General features: G+C 43.8%; 1 protein-coding gene across 1 annotated transcript in view; it reads left to right on the top strand.

The window, feature by feature from the left end:
- Nucleotides 1-1,107: 1,107 nt before the first annotated feature.
- The window catches only part of LOC136786202 (apolipoprotein D-like), a 35,042-nt gene continuing 12,770 nt past the window's right edge, over nt 1,108-23,379 (top strand). The window contains exon 1 of the mRNA XM_066747788.1: nt 1,108-4,141. The gene's annotated coding sequence lies outside the window, so the exon portion shown is untranslated. The remainder of the gene's footprint in view (nt 4,142-23,379) is intronic.

Raw genomic sequence — 23,379 nt, 5'->3', positions numbered from 1 at the left:
ACAGTCCCTGGCAAACCAACTCATGAGCCACGGCCTTCTCTCATTTAATTTTCTCTCTCTCTCTTCCTCGATATTTTTACAAACTGCCTCCGTATCTCGAGCCTCGTCTACGTTCGTTCCAAGAGAGAAAGAGAGGGGAGAAATACCTCGGAGACCCTCAACCCTTCCCAGATCGGGCCGCGAGGCTCCCGTGTCCCACCTGGCCACTTTCCCCTTCTACATGCACCCCCCCCCCTCCTCCTTTCCTTTACCCTTCTCCCTCTCCTCACCTTTCATTTTCATCCCATCTCTCAACATCGCAGCTCATTATTGCCAACGATATCGTCCCAATATAGCCAAACACGTGTTTCCGAAATCTCGAATGCGGTAAGAGCGGCGTCCTCGGCGCTCGAGATTAAAATTCGCATTAAAAATAGCAAGCTCGTACGACGAGTCTCGAGATGATTAAAAGCGAGGGTGGGAAAGTCAGTGGCTGATGCGCTGAATCGATGGGAAAAGTAGGATGAGTATCGAAGATTTAAAGCTATAGAGAGAGAGAGAGAGAGAGAAAGAGGGGAGGTAGATTAGATAAAACGAGAGAGAACGGTGTGTGGCATCATCGGGACAACGACGTAACCATCAGCATCACTGGATCATCGGCATTAGTGGCATCGTAACCATCACCAGTGATAGCAGCACTCGCAATATGCACGCTAGAAAGCCGACGTGACGCTCCCACCACCACCACTGCTCTTACTACCAACACAGAAATGGAGTGAAGTATCGAAGTAGTGCCACCACCATCACTCCTACCACCACTACCACTAATACCACCACCACCACTACGAAGCGCCACCACTACCACCTCTTCTCCTCCCTACTGGCCAGTCTACCTCTCTCCGACACTCCGCGTTTACCTACCACCAGCAAGACAGAGAGAGAGAGAGAGAGAGGGAGAGAGGGAGAGGGAGAGAGAGAATATAGGAACGAGAGAGATTCCAGTGAGAAAGCGAGAGTGAGAAGAAGAGAGAGGGAAAAGAGAAAGAGAGAAGCAAAGGCTTTGCGCAAAAGTTACGACTGAGCGAGGAACAGTGAGACACGCACCGCGGAGACCGGAAGAGACCCTCTCTCCTTGAACAAGTCCTCCGCGAGAGCGCGCGAAAACTCACGTCGCGTCTCCTCGGTCGAGCAGCGTCTCTCGCTCTTCTCTCGTATACGCGCGAGCGCGTCAGCGACGTTCGCGTCGTCGTCGTCGTCGCAGTACTGGCACAGCGGAGCACAGTAATCTACGAGCAAAAACACATGGACTGCTGTTGACGGATTCCGAGAAGTGCTTCATAACAAAACGGAACGAGCATTTCCAACTAGCGCTCACCGTTGCTCCGTTCGCTACCAAAAAACAATCGTGTTTTTCTCTCCGCGGTTCGACCGAGAGACTCTGTGCGTTGACAAGGGGGGACAGCAAGATCGAAGAAGGAGGAGGGGGGAGAAGGAGAGACGAGCCCACCGAGGAATCTCGCAGAGAGCGACGGTGCGACTGTGTGTGACGTTTCGCCAGTGGCTCCCGTCAGCGGGAAGCAGTACGAACAAACGCACGTGCTCATCGGCAGCACGTGCTTTCGAGAACGCACGTGATCTCGAGCTTGACCCACCTATTTACGTGGAAGGATCCGATTCACCTGGAAATTTTGCACGATTCTCGCTCTAGTCCACATATATATATATATATATATATTGTTCTCTCCTCTTCATTGTCTTCCCATCTCGTCCGCTCTGTGCTCCTCTACTGTGTATACGTGTCTGTAATTGTGCTCTCGTGTATGTGTGCTTGTGCGACAGTGATTCTGTGTGGAAAATAAAAAGATATAACGACGGAGGTATATATATATATATATATATATTTCAAAGGAGTGAAAGCCTCGAGCCGAAGAGCAAGCAAGTTTTTGGCGTTCACTCGCCGATTCTTTCGCTTACGTACCAGCAAAAGCGACCCGCGTTGTGTAAGAACTGAAAGTAAAAGTTGAAACCGCCGAGTTGGGCTCGCGGAGAGCGTGCAGCACGCGCAAAGCAAGAGAACCTGGCTGTATTTAGGAAGAGGCCGGAATATTTAGCGAGGAACCACGGACGACAGGAAGGAAGGAAATTGTTGTATAAGCGAGGTCGAGTGAAAATTTGGGGCCGTTGCGTAAGAGAAGCGTGGTGTTGGTGCGTGGCTGCTGGTTACTCCCACTCGAGGGCCTTATCCGGTAGTCGGTGGCAGAGTGGTGCGAGGTGCGAGCATGGACGAGCAGATCGACGATAGTGACGGGAAACTCGCCTTCTGACGAAGCGACCACGCGACGACTCTCTTGGTACGCGGAGAGAAATGGATTCGCTCCTCGGCTCGTTCTCTATTGCGAAACTCGCGCATCGTCCAAGGTCAACCGGTAGACAGGCACAGTGAGTCGCTCGCTCGCTTCCGGAAACGAGAGAGCGGCTGCCCGACTCGCGGTTACATTTTCTCAGCGGCGGCAGCAGCAGCAGCTGTCCCGGTTAACTGTCAAAGTGCCCGTGTGTGTGTGTACGTGCGTGCGTGCGTGGATAACGCGCGAACGCTCGGACCAATCGGAGGACGGACTGGGAGAGTGACTCGAGAGCGATTCTCTCGCTGCTTTTGCTTGGCCCCGCGTGGCGCTCTTTGGCGCGAGCCCCGTGCTTGCTTTTACCGGCGAGCTGTGCGCGCGCGAATCGTTTCGTAAAAGGGATTACAAAACCAGAAGAGAAAGGAGACAGAGGCGGAGATTGAGATTGAGGGAGTAAGAGGGAGAGAGCGGAGAGTCGCTGGATAGACGAGGAGAGGCCGACTGAGACTGAAGGAGAAAAAAGAGAGAAAGGTAGAGAAACGAAAGGGGAAAAAGAGAAAGAAACGAGCAGTGGAGAAGTTGGCTCTCCGAGCAGCGTCCAAGAGGAGGCGCGCGTCCGAGTATCCGCAGGACTGGAGAAACACTGCTCTCTCGAGCCACCGGAAGACGTTGGCGAGAGAGCGACCGGAGAGAGTCCGACGTCTCTCTTCTTCTGCTTCTTCTTCGTCATCACCATCGTCGTCGTCGTCGTCGTCGTCGTCGTCCCGCGAGAGTGATCTCCTTAGAACGCGTGGATCCATCGAGTAGTGTGCGTTGCGACACTCGAGTGGTGCATATCCCTCGGCCGTTCACTCGTCGAAAGTTTATACACCCACGTGTCGTGCATGCGTCGAGTTGTGGATTTTAGCGTGTTGTTGTGCCTGTCTCTGCCTGCCTGTGTGTGCGCGCGTGTGTGTGTGTGTGTCCTTTCTTTCGTCCCTGCGCTGAATAGAGAATGTTAAAGGTGTGCTCGGGGAAAGGGTCGATCGGGAGAAGTACGACGACGTGAACGACGAGGACGACGAGAGCGTGCACGGCGCGCGGAATTAAAAGTTCGCTTAAAAAGGTTAGCCGGATAAAAAAGGCGTGTGTGTGTGTGTGTGTGTGTGCTCGCGGGCGCGCGCGCGCGCTCCAGCTCGAAAGGATAAGAGAAAGGAATATAGGAGCCACCTCCGAGTCCTTGAGAGTATATCCAGCGGGTAAAAGTGCCGTGGCTTCGGCCAGCCGGTTGACCCTGGACGGCCCCCGGAGCACACAGCCGCTGGAAAAAACTTCTCCGAGCTCTCTTTGCCGTCGTCTCGGCGTCTCGACGCCCCCCAGTCCAACAATTTCTTCTTTCACCGTGCGCGCCTGTGTGGGAGGAAAACTTTCGGCCAATCTCCCTCTGGTACATACGCGCTTGCACATCCGGAGGACGTTTCTTCGGGAGCTGCGTCTGCCGATGGTTTATATTAATCTTACACACACACACGCAGAGATATAAAAGAGTGGCGAAACGCGAAGTGTGTGCGTGATCGATACATCCCAATTGGCGTAATCGTATAGTCGATTTGACACGAGTGCAACAGCAGCGATCCATGATCCAGTGTTTCGATGTACGTGACGTGGCCATCGAGCCATTCTCGCTGCCGATGTTACGGCTTCTCGGATCCTCGCCCCTCGGAGATGCTTCGTGACTCCTCGAGAGAGTCCTAAGAGCAGCACAGCATTCTCCTTGCGTCGTTCCCTCGGGATACCGGCGTATCAACGTTGGACAGAGCCGGAAGGATAGAAACTGTAAGGTAACGTCTCTTTCTCTCGCTTATATTTCTCAATCTCGCGCGAAATTTACGCGAAAACGTGAAACATGTACGTATACGCATCGAGAAAGCAGAGGTACCTTTCCGTTCCATCGTTCGGGACGCCTCGCTCGCGATAGATCGCTATCTCTCTCTAACAGTGTATATATATATATATATATAGAGTATGCCAACTCGCGATAAGTATACTGCAATATCAGTGATATTTGCACCAACGGAGAAAGGCGTTGGCAAACAACTCGGATTAACGTGGAAAATTAACGAGCAACGAGAATTATGAAGTCGCGAGTGGAATTAAAAATACCGAGAACGTTTAAGTGTAACTGAAAATGTGAGCTTAGGTCAGTTTTATGGTCGTGTCGATTCGATCGCGTTGACTATCACTGACCGATCAAAGCGACCATGCATCCTCGTGAATTTTAGCGAGAGCTGTTCACCAGATATTAAATGGAAGACTACAAAGTGCACGATATATATTTATATATTTGTTTTTATATATACTAGGAAGTGGTATGTAGATATAGAGGAGCAGAGTCGGATGGATTATACTCGTATTATATTGTATCAGCGACGAGAAACGATCGTGAATATAGAGTCGCCTTCGCTTAATAAAATTAACTATCACATTTAACGTTGCCACTTGTTGGAAAATGAAATAAAGTAGATACGAAGATTTATGGTGAGGCAGAGAATGAATAAATGAAGTAATATCCATCGTACTTCCTTATTTCGTACAAAAATAACGACTCGATATTCGTAGAGCATAAAGTGTACTATATAGTTACAAATAAAATAAAATTATTCGTTATAAAAGACAAATAACAATTCCACTCACAATATATATAGCCAGTCTGATATATAACAACGAATTCTGATAAATCGTCGAGAATCGGCCTCGAGAATCCAAAAAGGGCGAAAAATGACAAATTTACGTATTGTTTTTTCGCGAACAAGGTAGACGAAGCACGCGAAATTCAGCCAACGTCCACGCAATGATCGACTCGGTCGCTTTCTTATCGCTTAACGAAGATATTCATGCTGCGAGCTCGTTTCAAGTTCAGCCGTGCAGTAATCACTGCTAGCGGCGAGATTACGTAAGGATTTTTCAATAAAAAAGGATGGGAAAAAAACGTCGATGCGTTCTCCCGGGATGCGAGCGTGCGTAGTCATCAATGGTTGGACGATGACGGATCGTAAAGAAAAAGCGATCTCCAGCGAAGGTCGCGCATCGAAAGGAGTCTTACGTTCGCCATTTCGCATTCACTCGGCAATTATCCCCCCCCCCCCCCCCCTATCCTGTGCGGCGCATCCGTATATATCGTATTCTCGCGCATTTCTGTCGTTGCCACGCGTGTACACATACGATGACTCGTGCATTCACCACTACACGCTTTCACCTTTCTTCGATCAAAACCCAAATTATCAACCATTTATATATATATATATATATATATATATATATGCACGAGGAATATAACTGCAAAAGTATATAACCATTTCACCACATAATGTTTCCAAAATTGTTCCTCTTGCATTTTCTCGTACGAAATGTCAAAATATGCTAGAAAAAATCATAAATTTCTGGATTATAGATTCGGTCGCTGTTTATGGGACAAAAATAGAGCTTGTTGCATATACTTTAATAGTGTGAGTACAGTATAGAAAATGTTCTCTCTTGTAAAAAATTCTTTTTTGAATATAACCACTTTTGCAAGTATATATTGCAAAAGGTGAACCAGTCTTGATAGAAATTTCGGATTCCCAGCGCTGGTTTTTGCTGCACCGTTGCATCAGCGTCTTAAAATTAAACGAGACATCCTCAAAAAGTTCACTTTCCACAATTTATGAGCTGTCGGACTATAAGCTCCGTTAATTCGCCGTTCCACTGAATATTCGCGAATTTCAGGAATGGAAGGAAGCGTCCGTGTGTGTACAGAAATCTCTTTAAATAAATTATAATCATAATTACTATAAACGTGTGTGTATATATATAATTTACTATATACATAATATAGTACACGGAGCAAATGTTTTATTACCGGTGAAAAGTGTTTGTTGATTACGGATAAAGTTTTAATTAGCGGGGGGTTTGCTTAGGACGTATATATCTATATATATATTAGCGAAGCGAGAACCGTGCGCGACGATCACTTTGAAGAATAATTTTTTCACGCGAACCGTAAATGCGATTCGCTTTCCGCAAATAAATTAATTAAGGATTCGCTCGCTTGGTTGCGGAAGCAAATCGTGACAATCGACCGATTAATTAGCAAGAAAGTCGGTAATGAGTGCTCGGTATTTGTTGGTCGATGATTTTATCTATCGAAGACAATGTCGTGTAAATGCGACGTCTAGCTCTGGAATATATATATATATATATATATATATATATATAACGCGATATCGATCGCGTTTGCCATGGCCGATACATGATTGACTGGATCAAACGTGAATCACATTGAATGAAACACGCGGTCGTTACGCAATACACACATACACACTTGCGCTTTTCTGTTGTACCCAGATTCGCAACTCTATATATCTATAGCATTATTTTATCGAGAAACGATCAATCCACCTGTGGCAATTTTCGAGCAAATTAATTTCTCCACGATTCCTCTTTCCACTGATCTAACCTGCACTTTCTATATATATATATATATATATATACCAGTGAAAACACGTGGCACGAGTACCTAAGCGATATAATACTTCCACGATTATCCTCCATCCACAGACTATATTTATGTACCGATAACGATACGCTCGAAAAGCTTTCACAATTAAAAAACCATCAAAATTTCGAAATTATATCTATTTGTGTCGAGAGAGCGAGAGACACGAGTACGTGAAATCTTTGGCCCGAAAAAATTCCATCGAATTCTTTCAATCGGGAGCGATTCGTTGAAATGAAATTATTAGAAAACAATCACAAGTACATATATGTGTGTGTGTATCAGTGGAACAAGTTGTCGAAGACAAGGTCGAGCTATTAAGAGGTTAGGCGTACAAACTTTTTCTAATCTCGTTAGATTAGATCTCCGGCTATTTTTCTCGAATGATAATAAAGCAGCGAGATACATAGAGCTCACCTCTGTCTTCGAGCAAATATTTTTAAGAGTCATTCACGCGTGCCGGATGTTCCATTTCGTCGAGTAAATGGCGCATGCTAGATAAGGGAATTAATGGAAGGTAGGGATAAATAGGCTCGCGAGAGTGGAATCGATCATTTTCATTGATGCTTCGTTTCTCCTTGCTCGATACACCTGTCCTCTTGTTCGGCGCTCCATGTGTGTGTGTGTGTGTGTGCACGGGAGGCTCGAGGATGGTCGGTTGGCTAGATACTCAGCGCCGCGCGAGGTACGCTAAATGAAGTTGCAATTAAGAGAGCTAAAAGCTGCTGCCGCCGGCTGACTGTGCTTCTCAAGGCCTCGGGCTTCGCCAGAGCGTACTTCCGCTTCTGATTAGCTTCCTCTTTTCCCACATCGTGCGCGCACCGCTTTTTGTCTACTTCATTTCTCGGCTTCCCCCTCGACACGCGCAATCTCTCTCTCTCTCTCTCTCTCTTTGTGGCTACCCCCCCTCGACATTGTACACACATTCAACCACCATCTCTCTCGCGCTCGACCTGCCGATGCACCTTATCTCGCGACACGTGGGAATACCCGCAACGAGTCTTTCATTCTCCCACCCCTTTCCATTCTCTCTCATCCTAATCGCCCGGATATATCGGCCTTCGACTCCGACAAATTTCCATTTCAAATTCCTCGCGCCATACATATTTTACGAATAAACTCCCCCAGACAAGATTTTTATACTTTGTACTGCTTTCTGTAGTATACGCTTGTGTACTGTACTCTTTTGCGTAGAGTAAGATAGTTGACATGTCAGCTGCAATTTCAACGTACGCGGTTAGATCTTTGTCATGTTTTGAGTCTTGGGTATCAAGTTCTACGTAGAACATTTATATTTATATACTGCATGTTTCGGAGTGTTTTCACTGTTTAGTCCCTGCATAAGAAAGAAAATTATACTACTGTAAGAATACCGAGCCAACCAATCGTGGTAATACATCATTTGTCAATGAGGAAAAAACGGTAAACTCAAAATAGAGTCGCAGAAACACGTTCATGTCTCTAACTATGAGAGATATTAAATTATGTAAATTTGAATTTTGATATCTCTAGAAGATATGGAGATAAATATTATTTTTTTTTCTTATATATTTTCGGGTGTTTTAAGTGGAGGATCTTGCAATTACTTATCTGTCGAGATTGTCGACGTGGTAATATAGAAATTTCGAGTGACATTATATGCTATCGACGCGCGATCCACGACGACTTTGGCTGATCCTCTAAATAGAGAAGAAATGGGGCGTTGCTTTGGCCAATGCACATTGCCAATCTCCACGATTTTCCTGACAAAATCATTTTCTTTTTACGTATGTATACTTGAGGATATTTTAGGCAGACGATCGATATAGTTGTGCCATCTAAACTGCTCATGTGGTAATGTAACATTTACGAGTGATGTTATATTTTTGATACAATGTTAATGGCTTATTGGCTAATTTGGTGAATAAAAGACAGGAAGGGGGAGGAAAGTCCTTTGGCCAATAAATATTGCCTCTCTCGAGGATCTTTATAACATGGTCATCTTTTATTTAAGTGTATTGTTTAGGGTATTTTAAATAGAGCATTCTATATATATATACCATCCACATTAACCATGTAGTAATACAAAATTTACGAGTGATATTATATTTTCGATGCAATATTAATCTTTCGAACAGAAAATAAGGGAAAATGTATTCTTTGGTTACTCCAGAGATTGCCTCTCTCAGAATTTGTTTTTCCAAAGGGAGTTTTTTTAAGTACCTATTATGATTTAGGATGTATCGAGTAGAGTATAGTTGTATCTTCCAGATTATATAGATATAGTAGTCGATAAAAGTCATGTTACATTTTCAACGTAACGTTAATAAATTGGCTAATCGATTAAAGAAAGATTTAGGGAGGGGGAGGGAAGTGCTGTGGTCAATATAAAGATTGCCTCTCTCTCTCTCTCTCTCTCTCTCTCGGGAATTTTCCGTCCAAAGAGAGCTTCTTTGGTACACAACACGGTCCCCGAGTGAGAAAAGTTTAGGCGAAATCGAGCCCGAACACAATTGGCTCGCTCCGCGACAAAATCGATCGTGCGATTTGAACGGTGAACGCCGTTCTGCCGTGGACTTTCACTCTTCGCGAACGTGCCTCGCCGAATAGGCAGTGGCGATTGCGTCGCTCCATGAAATTTTCTGCTGATTTCCGACGAAACGCTACTATTCGACAGCAGTAGAAACCGCTTGGAGAGTCGATTCAGGAAACAATGAAAATTCCCTCTTCTTCGACAATTGCGCAACCTATGCATCTCTCTCTCTCTCTCTCTCTCTCTCTCTCTCGAGTATTTTTAAGATCCTCCTGCACCCAAAAGAGAGAAGAACCTTTGGAAAAGTGAAATATCGCAGGTTATTGTTGAGAAATTTCACTGTTATCTCGAAATGCAAATTTTTATAGTGGCACGTTGGGAGGAGTGGGGGGGGGGGGGGGGGTCCCCCTTCCCCCTATAAATCGGAAGAACGAAGCATGTTGGAACAAAGAGTAATTCGTTAACATGCGTACGGCTATAAAGTTGGATCATTGAGAAAACTTCCTCCAGAAAAGCATCTCGCCCACTCGAGCTAGGAAGAGAAACTTGTGTGTTGCGAGACCATCACCATACGACCGTAGTGTCCAACGGTGTACAACGCACTATTTCCATTGACCGTTTTGTTTCTATCGTTCCTTTCAGCCAAGGATGGAAATTATCGTAAAACTGAGAGGAAAGGCAGCAATACACGGGTAACGCACGCCCACGCTTCTTTTCAAGAATTCGTGGTAATAACGAGTCTAGCCTCCAGGAACAACACGATCCATGCCTGGAAAATGGAAAATAACATTTGGAAAATCGACCCGTATGTTGCAGGATTTTCCCAGTCGAGACTTCTTCGTATGTATTAATGGTGATTGTTTTTGTGAATTAGAAAAACACTTTATGCGATAAGATGATTGCAAACATTTTAAAGTCGGCGATGATAATTCCACATTTAGAATTCGTGAGTGGATAATGAAAATAGGATTTGGAAAATGGAGGTGTATTTTATGAAATCGTTTACACGCACAGTCAAGGCCTAATTTTTTATAATTTTAAATGTGTTTTGTAAATTAGGAAAGCATTGTTTGCAATAAGAATAGTTGTGACAATTAAAAGTATCGTCAATGTGAACTCTGTATTTACAAAAGAGTGCTTAACGTAATAGAAGAGTAATTATAAATAAGTTGGGAACAATATTGTTTAAGAATCGTATAAACGTGTTAAGAGTTATCACAACGATAATTTTAATGGAAAAATTACGTTTAATGTAATTAGAACATATAAACGAAGTAAAGTGCAATTAGCCAGTTGAAACTCGTATCAATTAGCGGAATTAAAAAATGGATGTATTTTTTTAGGGTGCTTAAAGTGAAAGTTGAATTTTTTTATAATGCCAGATGTCTCGTACGAAAAGAAAGCACTGTTTAAGAATCTCAAGTGTGAATTAAAAGCAACTGATGATAATCCTAATGAGAGAATAATATTTAATGTAATCGGAGCGTAATCAAGTTGTTGTGCAAGGTGTGATTGGTGTATCGATAAGTTGTAACTACGTTCTTGGCCTGAATGAACGCTCTTAAAGTGCCTACTGGCTACTCTACTCTAACACGCGATAAATTGAAAACAAAATTTATAAAGAAAATACTTCTCTCTATTACGCAAGTGTGAGAGTAAAGTTAGAAATTTTAGAATACCGCGCGAATGTTTGGCAAAAGAGTAGGGAATTCTCAAGGCAGATTAAAAGTCATTAATGATAATTTTAATGACAGGAGATAATATTTAATGTAATCGGAGCGTAATCAGGTTGTTGTGTAAAGTATGGTTCTTGTGATTCGCGTATCGATAGCTATTTTTACGTTATTCCTCTACGTACACTGAAAATAAACATTTTCAAAGTACCTATCCTATTCTAATACACGTGATAAATCGAAAATTAAAGTCATAATAAATAAGTCCCTACTAAAAAAGTGTGAAAGTAAAATTACAAATTAAAAAAAAAATTTATAAAGCAATGGAAATTATTAATGAACATTCTAATGAGAAAATAATGTTTAGTGTAATCAGAGTGTATAAAGCAGGTTCTTAAAATCCAGCAAAGAGTGTTGGTGTGATTCGAGTATCGACAAGTTATAGCTACATCCCAGCTCCGAACGAACCTTCTAAAAAAACTCTAAACCTTATTCAATCGCACAACAAATTGAAAATAAAATGACTAAAAACATTTGTCTGTTACACGAGTATGAGAATAAAATTATAAAAAGGAAAGAGGAAAGAATTGTAAGGGAAGTGGAAGTAATGGAGGATAATTTTAATGGGAAAGAATATAATGTTTAATGTAATCGGAGCGTAATCAGGTTGTTGTGCAAAGTGCGATCCGTGTGTCGACAAGTTATAAGTCTACGTCTACGTCTCTGAGCCGAGAGCGGGCGCTCTCGTATAGTGCCTCGCTCGGTGCCTGTGGTATTTTCCTCGGTTTCTGCCCCGTTCTGGCTCGTGGCGATTGTAAATCTTGCTCCGCTGGGCCCCCGAGTCTTGCGAGTAACAGCAGCAACAACGAGTATAGTATACCTCCGCGCGCCAACCCTTTCTACCTTCCCTTTCACTTTCATCTATCGCGCGAGTGAGTCCGGTGTACGAGAGAGAGAGAGAGAGAGAGAGAGACTCGAGTCTCTCGAGGCCCCTACAGGACTTGCTTGTCTCTACCTCTCTTGCTGTCATTGCTTTTCCTTCACTGCTAACTTTGTATACTACTATATATATATACCCACGTAAACGATCTCAACTGACAAATATATGGACCGTAATAAACTCCTCTCGATAACACAAATTTAACGCTTCATCCTTTCCTTCTTTCTCAAACTCTCCGTATAAACTTGAAACTAAGTTACGATTAAAAACGCATGAGTTATGTACATCCATTATAAAACACACACGCACACGTGAAGAAAAACGGTATTTAGGACGAGATTTGGAAAGCAAAGAACCGCGGAATTTTGCAGGAGAGAGAATACATTGGCCAAGATATTTCGTCTGATTTCAGTGTACAGTCTCGTGTAATCCCAATTATCGGCGGAATTTGATTCAGATGCCAAAAATAGTTGCTCGGGTATATTCGTAGAAAAGGAACTCTCGCATTGGCAGACTTTCCACATAGCCGTTGCTTGAAATCGGCACATTTAGTGACCTCGAATGTGACAGTTGAAAGTAAAGTTTTTATCCCGGTGACTGTCCGAGTGACAAGTTCGTTGCAACTCCGTTTCACCGTGCTCGCTTATGTCATCTGGAAAAGAGCTGCGCAAGATGGAGCTCGGCTATAGGGAACTGTTGTTGTTGTTGTTGTTATTGTCGTCGTACGGTGTGGAGCGCGCGCTTTCAGGGAATCGAGTGTATACAGAGATTCGGAGAGACGTCTGTTTACACCTCCAAGTAAATTATGGCCGGTTTCCTCGCAGTCGTAGTAGAGTATATACGATGCTCCCCCTCTCCACCCCCTTCAAACACTCTACTACCGCGCCACTGCAGGAACCAGGCTTCTCTCTCGGGCTTTTCGTAGGACAGTGAAAGTGTCCTAATTTTAAATGCTACGTGAAAACGAACGCGTTGCGCGATACCCTGAAAATCCTCGAGCATGGCTCCCCTGCAACACGACGATTGATCGTTTCCTTCTCGCTATATTTATATATACACGATTATCGATCAGCTATAAAAGAAGCGTTGACCGACATATACCGAGTCTTATAATCCCTACGCACATTTTTCAAAATAATCGAGCATCAAATGATACGTTGCTGTATACAAAATAGTATCGTATAATTTCCGTTTTAAATCTAGCAAAATATAGTGCATCGATACAAATTTCTTACACATACTCGTCTATTATTAATTTGTTTGTTTTTTTAAACAATTTCACACACACACACACATTACCCTATTGATCGTAAAAACGAGTATATAACATCTATGCGTAATTTTTTTAATAATTTCACACTGAACAAAATATTGTTCGGACAATATCACAGCCTAAAGTATAGAATCTAGTGAATTTATGCAAATTTTTTGCCGACGTCTTAACAATTAGTTTATATTTTAAAATCTATTTTCACTGACCCATCGATCCAGAAGACGAATATATAATACTTATACAAAATGTTTTAAATAATTTCACACTGAATAATACATTGCTAGCACAATATCAGTCCGAGTATAGAAATATAGTGGATTAATGCAAATTTTATGCCGAGAGACGTCTTAATAATTAGTTTATATTTGCAGACATACTCATTGGCCTATCGATCCTAGCAACGAGTTCATTCATACATATTACTGCACACTTCGGTGACAGTTTTGTTATACCCTTCAGTGTGATGGAACTTTGTCAATTATTTAATGCATATAAGTGGCGCACTAGACTGCTATAAGCGCCACGTGGCCATTCGTCAACGGACTTTTACACCGAGCTATCTGTACAATTTTTATAATCTTGTACCAGTAATTATAAAAAAAAAACGCCAATCATGAATAGAATTATACTATACAAATTGTATTTGACTTTGTCCAACTTACACTTATTTACACAGAGTGTTATACATGTATACACACGATAGTGGTCGAAGGAGAATGTTATATTTGAATTGCACGGTTAATAGCTTTTACAAACGCTCTTATAAACGTAATTTCTTCCCCCCGCTATTGTTAAACTCTCAAGTGATCGCGCAATGGTCGTTTGCCACTTGTGTGACACACTAATCGTCCCTGATGCTTGTTACGAGCATTATATCATGGAACAAACGACCCAAATATCGAGAATCTCCCTTTCTTCGTGCACACGTATATATATATATATAATAAAAGATTTTATTTTCATGAATCATACGCGATAAAATCACAAATAAAAATACTGAAAATCCTCTTTTCTTGGTAATTAGCAAACTCGAGAGGCAGATTTTTAACGTCTGTATTTATCAATAAAGTTAATCGGTAAATGCTCCCGGATTATCTGAGTTTTATCTCGAACGAAGGTTGCATCGAATCATATATAAAGATAGTAGATTAGTTGGTTCATTCATGGTACAAGAGTGTTAAAGAATATTTTTAGAATACGTGTAATATATATATATATATATATATATATATAGTATAGTATATAGCATTAGAGTATGACCTCGCGTGGGGTGAAACTAAGACTTTCCACTGGAGAGAAATGTGGCGCACGTTTCTTACGGGTAACCGATAATAATTCTGCTGTTATTCGCGCGATTACGTATAGAAATTTTTGCTCGCACGAGACACGAGGAAGAAAAATACGGGGGGACGGAGAAAGGGGAGGAAGAGGCTTGCACCGAACAATGTGTGTGTCTGTATATATATATAGCGATATTCGTGACAAGTCCCCACCCACAACGTGAGATCATTCCGATTACGTAAGTGGTCGCAATGTGGACGAACATAATAGTATCGCATAGCACTCTGTACACGTTTCTCTAGTGAACTATATATAGCTTATATCACATCCTCCGCGTATAGTTGTATGAATTTCGAGAGAGAGAGAGAGAGAGAGAAAGAGAGGGGGGGGGGGGAGATGCGAAAAAGTCAAGACCAAGGTTATCCTCGACGGATAATAAATCGTTTTAATTTTTCGAATCGCCATTGTAACCATCTTACCTAACGCCGTTTCCATTCTCCGACCGCTTGAGAATAAATCGGCGAATTATTAGTTACCTCTCGTATATATGTATAATTAACAATCAAAAGTACAAACTGCGTTATAAATGCCTCTCTCTCTCTCTCTCTCTCTCTCTCTCTCTCTGATTAATTTATTAATATGTAGAGCAAAAAACGGACCACTCGACTAGCGGTTAATCGCAAATGAATAATGAATTGCATCGCGTGCTGTAATGAGGGGACCATAAATCTTGTTACATCCACGACGCTACATAATGAAGATATTAATTACGAATGACACGGCTTTGACGCAGCGCGTTTACCGAGTGAAAGACACTCGTGTTTCAACGTGCGCGATAACGGACGATAGAGCGAATTGCGCAACAATTGGAAAATTCTTGTAACAAATCGGAAGTAATTGGTAAGTGGCGTTCTGGTCCCGGCAGCGTTGCTCGAGCGTGAATAAACAACGATGCCTCGCCGGTGTATAAGGAGGGTCCGGATCACACCGCGCGATCCTTGCGAATTTTCGCGACATTTCTTTCTTAACGCTCGAGCATCTTTATCGTCGTCTCTCCGCGTCGCTTTAATTCCGATCGACTCTATCGAGAATAACTCAAGGCCACCGCGATTCCTTTTACCGATCACTCTCCGCATTTCCTTTCGACTTTCGACACATCTATTTCTCTCCATCCACTGCCAAATACACACACACACACACACACATAAAATCCTACTTGAAAAACTTTCTTCCTCCCGATATAAACAATTGAAAAACAAATGAGCAAAGCTAGAAGAAGAGGGGGGGGGGGGGAGACATTGAGTAAATAATAACTGGTGTGTGTGTGTGTGTGTGTGAGTGAGAAAAGTTTGATCGTTAAATGCGAGTGAGTAAAGCGCAGTAAGGAAAATTAATATGTCGAATGCGTCACGGATGTTATTGCCTCGCGATAAATCAAATGGCACAATGGATCGTGAAAGGGAATGTTATTACGATTTCACAGTGTTTTTCTAGCCGAGTATAAAGCGAGAGAGTCGCTGGTTTGGGGCCAAGTTGACGAGAGCATCATCTAGCGGAGAGTTACGCGAGGCTGTGCAGTTATCAATTTAACGTAGCGCCGACCTAGGACTATTTTCAGAAGGGAGAGTCAGCTATATGGTTCGCTCGGGAGGTTCGAGGCAGCCGAGAGAGAGCCGAGCTCTCCCAACTCCTAGCGAAATAACGTTGCTCATCGTTCGACATTCCACGTTTCAGCTTGACTCACTTATTATGCGAGCTTGCAAGGCCAAACGAGCCAAAAGCGGTGCACTTGGATTTATTAAAATACGCCTGGCTTTTCTTGCTTACCACTACACGTATGATAACTGCGCGCGAGCTCCTTTATATGTGTGTGTATGTGCGAGTCAACCGATGGAACGAGGCACGCCTAAGATCGCACGCGGAAAACTTGTAACGTCCAACGCACGCTATATGTATATACATATATATAGCAATAGATACATACACCTTATCATTACCCATACGCTTCCCTCGCGCGCTCTCTAATAGCAATATTTCGCAAATTCCCTTTCATCCTCCAACGACGAATCGATTCGTTACCACTGCTTTTCTTCGTCGACGTATAGAATAATGTTGATAATGTAGCTTCGTTTTTAACACCCGATGACGTCACGAGAGAATGGTAATTCATAAATTTTGATTTTTGCTGAATTCTTATTGCTACTCTGATTTGAGAGGAGGAGTGATAAGAGACATTTGCAATTTTGACGAAGAAATTTGTAATCCTTGGTTTCTTTAAGAACAGACGTAATTGTTTAAAATTTTAGTTTTTCTAAACTTTCTAACAACAAATCGACTCGTTGCGATAATTTTTCGTGCTACGGGTTGATTTTTGGGTACCAGTGACGTCACGCGAGAATTACAGCAAAAAATCTCGTCTTTTCAAAATCCACCTCGCCTCTCGGATCTACAAGGAAAAGTGATGAACTGTATACAGTTAAAAATTCACATGGGAAAATTTGCAGCCTTTTATGCATGAGTTTTTTATTGGAAACAAATGCATTCGTTTGAAAATTCGCGAGGACCATTTTTATAATACCGAAAGTGTGGCATTAACCGGTTGATTGTCAGGACGCGATGACGTCACGAGGAAATAATTATCGAAAAAGCGACCATTGCAGTTTGCATCTTTGCGGAACGAGGAAGTAGAGTTTTTCCACGTCGGGCCAGTTGTCTTTCCAGTGTTTTTGTCATCGAGTGACTCGGTATAGCTTCGAATTTTTGGGTTTGACGAGGATCGTGGGGGGGGGGGTATACGTTCGTCTGACGAGAGAGCGAGAGAGAGAGAGAGAAAGGCATTGCGTAACGCAAATGCACGCGTGCCTCTCTGGAGCGCGTGAGTCCCGCTCCGCGTTGGAACGCACTGTACATACATATCCAATAGCTATAGCTCTAACGCATGCATATATATGTATATAGCGAAAGGTCATTCGTTTAAGAGCGCTCAATAGCGATCGCACGCGCGATCGAATCTCCATGCATCGCTCGCGATGACTAACCTACGAGATGCGAAGACATTGGATTCGATGGGCAGCTACACTGGCGAGTCGCGACCAACGATCGCCTGTCGTCTTTCCCCCTCCACAACCGCCACATCTCCTCGCGAGCGTAAAATAAAGTTTAGAGCTCGTTGAGCACCCTTTGACATTGAACGGATCGAAATCTCGATAGAAAATTTTCCTACTCTTCTCTTTCCTTCTACGCGAGTCAACCTTCCTATATTCTTCTTTGTTATTTACTCTCTCAACCTTTCTCTCTCTCTCTCTCTCTCTCTCTCTGAAACTCTTCACTCGTGTAACGGAGCTTCGAATCGCCTTAAATTCCTTCAACTTTGTTCGCAAATCCGTGTATCGATAAAGTTGCCACATTGTTAAAAATTACGCGGAAAGGGTGGTAATTCTGCGTAGTTTTGGGGGAACGAAAGGACGCGCTCGGTGCAAGAATATCGATACGGCTGGTGATTGGTGACGCGCGACGAATAAAAGGCGCGGTGTAGACTTCGACATTGAACGAATGAAAAGCTCCGCGCGCGACACGACGCTTTCACGCTCGTTTCATTCGCTCCGTCTCATTGTTGTTTTTAGGTTTTGTTGCACACACTGCGCGATCGTCGCTTGTAAACGACTTTGACGGAAGAAATCGATCGAAATATTGTCGAGTGCTTTAACACAGCGACTCTGTACGTTAATCGCGTTATATATCGATCGTTGATAACTATATATAAGTATATTCCCTAAGAATTTAGTTTCGTTCGAATGCCGCGGCGCGGAAAACCGTTGCATTCTGCGCGGAAGCTGAGCGTCTCAATTAATTTTCCACGTTCTTTGTCATCTTGAAACAAGCATTATATATATATATATATATTCGATAGGATTTTTATACATAAAAATTAGCCAAAGGTACCACAAACAATTTCTATCTTAAATTCGCAATCGATTTCTGCAATCAACATTATTCGCAAGACTTTGTTTCTCGCGAGTTAAAAGTTCATTAAAAGTGCATCCAGTGTGATACACTGAAACGATCGACGAAGGGGCGAATAAAACGATCTAAAAACGATCCAAAAACGATCCAGATGCGTCGAGTCGCGGGCTGTCAGGAGTAGCCGAGGGAAATTCTGAGCAAGAGGAAGAGAGTTATTGGGGGGGGGATTGTGTTTGGAAATAAATATATATGTGCGTTCGAAGGTGAGAGAGAGCGTGAAAGGCGACACGACGCGTTAAATGTTTGGCGGTGTAGATCGCTTGTCGCGATCGCGTGTTCTCTCGGCCAGGACAAGCTTGCCCTTTGGATTAATATCGTTGGAAGAGGTGGAGAGGGGGGGGGGGGGGGAGCAGCTCGCACAACACGGTACGTCGCCTCCGCTCCGGTACGGAGAGAGAAACGATCGTTCTCGCGCGCGTTACGTAAGAGAGCGCAGCGCGAAGACGCGCGTGTCACGGCATAAAGGCCGCTACACATGCTGCTATTTACGACCATACGTGTAACAAGGCTACAAACGCAACAAGACGCGCGCAGCTCGAGAAGAAAGAGCTCGAGTGGCCGAAGAAACGACGCCGGATGAATGCGACGAATCGTATGTGTATATACGCACGGTGTGTGTGTCGGAGAGTTACCTTACACGCACACACATGTACAAAAGACTCCGTAAGAAGAATACGCACGCGTAGAGGAAGAGAGAAAACTTTCACCTTTCGCCGAAACTTTTGGACCTCGCGCTAAATGCACAATCCTCGACTCTTCCTCGCGACGCTGCGACTGAATTTTTTGTCCCCTCCAGTCCCGCGAGCGACTCGTGAGTCATGTGCCAGCGGAGTGGTAGCCTTGGTTGGTAGTTTTTGCGACCGAGAGTGAAAATTTCCTTGTTTTTGGCAAAGTTTTTTTTCGCATCCGTCGAGAGTGAGCGCGCGTACTGGTGCGCCACGAGAGAATTAGGGGGGAGGGGGGAGAGCGAAGGACGCATGCGCCGAGTTAGCGTGCCCTTCGGATCAACAATGATGAAGCGTCTATTAGAGGAGACGATTGTTCTTATATAATGAATGGATCATGTAACTAGCTCCTCTTCTCTCTCGGACTCGCTCCAGGCTGCGAGAGGCGAGAGGCGAGAATGCGAGGGAAAAGGGAGTGAGAGAGAGAGAGTGGTGAGGAGTGTTGTAAAAAGGGGGGAGGGGACTTGTGTCTCACGGACGTAAAATCATATACATATATATATATATATGTACAACGTACGTTGCGTGTGTACCTGTCATCTTTGCATCGGTGTGTGTGTGTGTGTGTGTGTACGTACGTGCGAGTATGTACTAGTTACGGTCGGACTAGGCTCGATATACGTAACGTAAGTGCAGTTGAAAAGGCTTTTTACTTTCTGGCCTTGAACGAAATGTATCCGGCGAACGCGTCGATCGGGAAGGGAACTCGCGTGTCTCCCCTCCCTCCCCCCCCCCCCCCCCCCCACCCCCTCTCTCTCACTCTTTCAAAACAACCTGGTCTACGCTCTGCAACGTTCATCCTCTCTGCTAGTTTTCACCTCTGAACACTCGTCGTCTCCTTCGACCGATTTATAAACGTTTTTCACACGAGATTTCTCATTAATCGATGCTAAACTTTTTATCAATTTCACGAATCGAATATTCCACGCGATGAATATATCGCGACGAGGGAAAGAAAGAGAAAACAATGTTTTGCTCTCATTAATAGAGAGAGAAAGATAATCGAGTAAAGAAAAATAATAGAGGCGCTATGCTCTATATATATATGTATGTAAATTTCCTGACGCGTGGTTTAGTAAATATTGTGTGTACACGCGTGGTCTCGCTAATAAAACGTATCACTGCTGTATCTCGATAAAATTGATCATGCCATTTATCAAGAGGGCAACCAATGTGCCAATATCCTGTCACAATTTCATTCCTCGGTGCCTCTGAACCAGACAATTGGAACATTTTCACGAGGAATAAGAGCGTCGATCTTGTATAGAGGGAAGCTGATATTTATTTTAGAGAGTTTTTCTCAAGAATAGTCCCTGTGCAGAGTTGATTGGATGATAGGTAAACGAAGGGAATTTCGGAAGAATATAAAATTGCGAGGCTCCGAAGATTTACTAATGGCGTCTATAGCGAGGGAAATAAAAGAGAGCAAGAGGAGGCAAGGGGTAAGAGAGAGAGAGAGAGAGAGAGAGAGCAGGTACTACGTACATACGTCACAGTCGACGGAGCGATGTGCAACAGGGAGAGCGTGAGAGGCCATGTGGAAAATGGCAATTCGAAATCGAGGAAAGGTGTGAGTCAGAGGTTTCGCCAATGTCATATATATAACCTCTCTGCCGGAACTTCAAACGAGACTGAGAATTTTACTGATAAACCAATCGCTGTGTATCGTATCGATCGAAAGAAACCGCTGCGCGCGAGTCTCGTTGGGAGAATCGGTACGTTTTGCTCGGAGAGTGTGCGAGAGTCGACGAGAAGTGGCGGGATCGTTGTACATGTAGAGTATGTATGTATATGTGTATGTAGCATAGCTACAGAATGGAGCGTTTGGTCGAGGGTCGTTGGTTTTCCCAAGAAAAGGATTTTATTGGGGTTTCGGAGGGGAGCGCCCCGGCCTGATCGAATTTTGCGGTGAGAAGACACGGATTGGGTCGGATTGGATCGGTGCGAGAGACGAGGTGGACGAGGTTCCAGCACTTCCAGCTCGTTCCAGACGAGCGACTCGCGATGGCCGTGTGCCTACGCACGAGCGGGCCCGATGAGACCGCGAAACGCTCCTCTCCTTCGGACCGACCAAATACAAAATGGGCCCGCAAAAAAGGGAACGGAAGCATCCGCACTCCATTACGCTACCTGGCATATATATATATACTCTGCTCGTCGGTAACGAGTTCGCTCGACGCGCGTTGCTCAATTCGTTCACCCCGCTGCCTCCCTTCTGCCCGTTTGTCTGTCAGTCAGTCTGTTGTCGCTCTCTCTCTCTCTCTCTCTCTCTCTCTGCTCACTCGCCCGGCTGCCCGTCCCTTTTGTCTTAATCAGCACCGTAACCCTGTCACTATTAATTTCACTGCCTCGCGCTTTCCAAAGCATCCCCTCCCCCCTAACAATCCTCTTTTCATTCATTTTTATTCAAAAGTTCACTCCTTTCATTCTCGCACGGACGCAACCCTGCATTTTTGCTTAATTTTGCATGATATATTTGTAGATCGTTAACCTTGAAGCGATATAAATTTTTCAAGTATCAAAGTGTTGATCGGGAAAATGGTGAGACGAACTAATAAACTGACGCACCGATCGTTCGATTTGACGAAGAGTCGAGCTTGTACCGAAACCATCGGCGTCCCTTCTTTTAACCGAAAAGCGATCGTTTTGTAAAGACACTCTACGTATGCGAGCACTCGTTCGAAGTATGCAGTGTCGTTGGAACTGCGATAACTATATACAAGAGTTTCTTAATCTCTCATTGTGCAACGGTGGAAATCGATGTTTGACATTTTTTTCGTGAAAGAAAAAGAGTCGAGCAAATCAATTCAAATTGATTCGATATGGTATATTTTTAGGTGGATTATTATTCATGAAAATCAGGGACAGAGGAGTTGAAAAAAAAATTAGAATTTCAAGTTATTTCAAGGTAAATGCAAAAATTAGTGGACGGTGAAAGCAGCGGAAGGTATTGCTAGTGTAAAAGTATTGGTAGCGATAATTTTGGTGTAATTGCGTTTCTAAGAAAAGAAGTAAAGTTGCTCAAGAAGGGCGGCAGCGCGCAAGAAATTCGCAGGTATGCCATTAATATGGCGATTTCCAGCAGTTTTTTAATGGTTCCCGATCGAGAGCTCGATCGATTGTTTCTCTCGAAGCGAATGAAACTTTTCGTCGCAGGCTCGGGCTTCGTCATCCAGCCTCTCGCACTTTAATTTCTAGCCTCGACATTTGTGTAACCCAGTTTCGCCATTGTTCGATTCAATGGTAGATCGTAACGTCCGCCATCCGGATAGGAGGTTATAATGGTAGCGTACGCGGTGCGCGAGTGCTTGCGCACGTATGTACGTGTATATAAACCGTCAATATCGTACTTGCTTTGCCAGTGTGTGCAAGGAAGCCCGGTGACAGGGAGAGGGAGAGAGAGAGAGAAGGGCAGAAAAAGCGCGAAAGGAGAGGCAGCTTTGGTCTGCGCATGCGCACACGCACGCGCATGCGCAATCGACGCCTCGCGTATTACGAGCGATAAGCCAACCGAACGAAATCACGCGACAAAATTCACAAATTCACCGACTTTCTCTCGTTATCTCGGGGTCTTGACCCCACGAACCCCGTGCACCAGCATACGTTCTCCCATTGTTATCAAATGCTTGGCTTCTGTACTTTCCCGCTTTCTGGGTCGAGCCGGCTACATTTGACGCGCCAGCGCCGGCGTCGACTATTTACTAGGTTAACGATAAGATTCGACTACACAGGACAACACGGCCGACGCCTCGCCAACCATACGATATTCAAATGAAATTGGATTACGTTGCATCGATGGTATTACACTGTCTTTGTGATAAAGCGAAATTACTTACAAAAGAACATTCTCTTTCTCGCCAAAAGACTTTGTACTTTGCAATCGCTGATGCAGCAAGCGCTTTCTTATTGCTCGACCAACGCCAATTTACTAAGTTCGTGGCCCTGCTACCGAGACGGTACAAAAGTTCAGTCGCGAAATACTCTATTCGCGTAAACAATGATAAGCCGAGACGCCTGTATAATACAACAATAACGAGTTTTGCCTTGTTCGCGCCAATAAAACTTTGCACTCTGTTCATATATTTTCCTACGCCATATTATTTCACAAAAGTATTTCT

This window comes from Prorops nasuta, unplaced genomic scaffold, assembly GCF_024137725.1.
Source record: "Prorops nasuta isolate Cenicafe-Biocafe unplaced genomic scaffold, Cenicafe_Pnas_1.2 PNAS00003, whole genome shotgun sequence".
In the NCBI taxonomy this organism is placed as follows: Eukaryota; Metazoa; Arthropoda; class Insecta; order Hymenoptera; family Bethylidae; genus Prorops; species Prorops nasuta.
The sequence above is the reverse complement of the archived record's forward strand: the minus strand, read 5'-3'. Positions and strand labels throughout refer to the sequence as shown.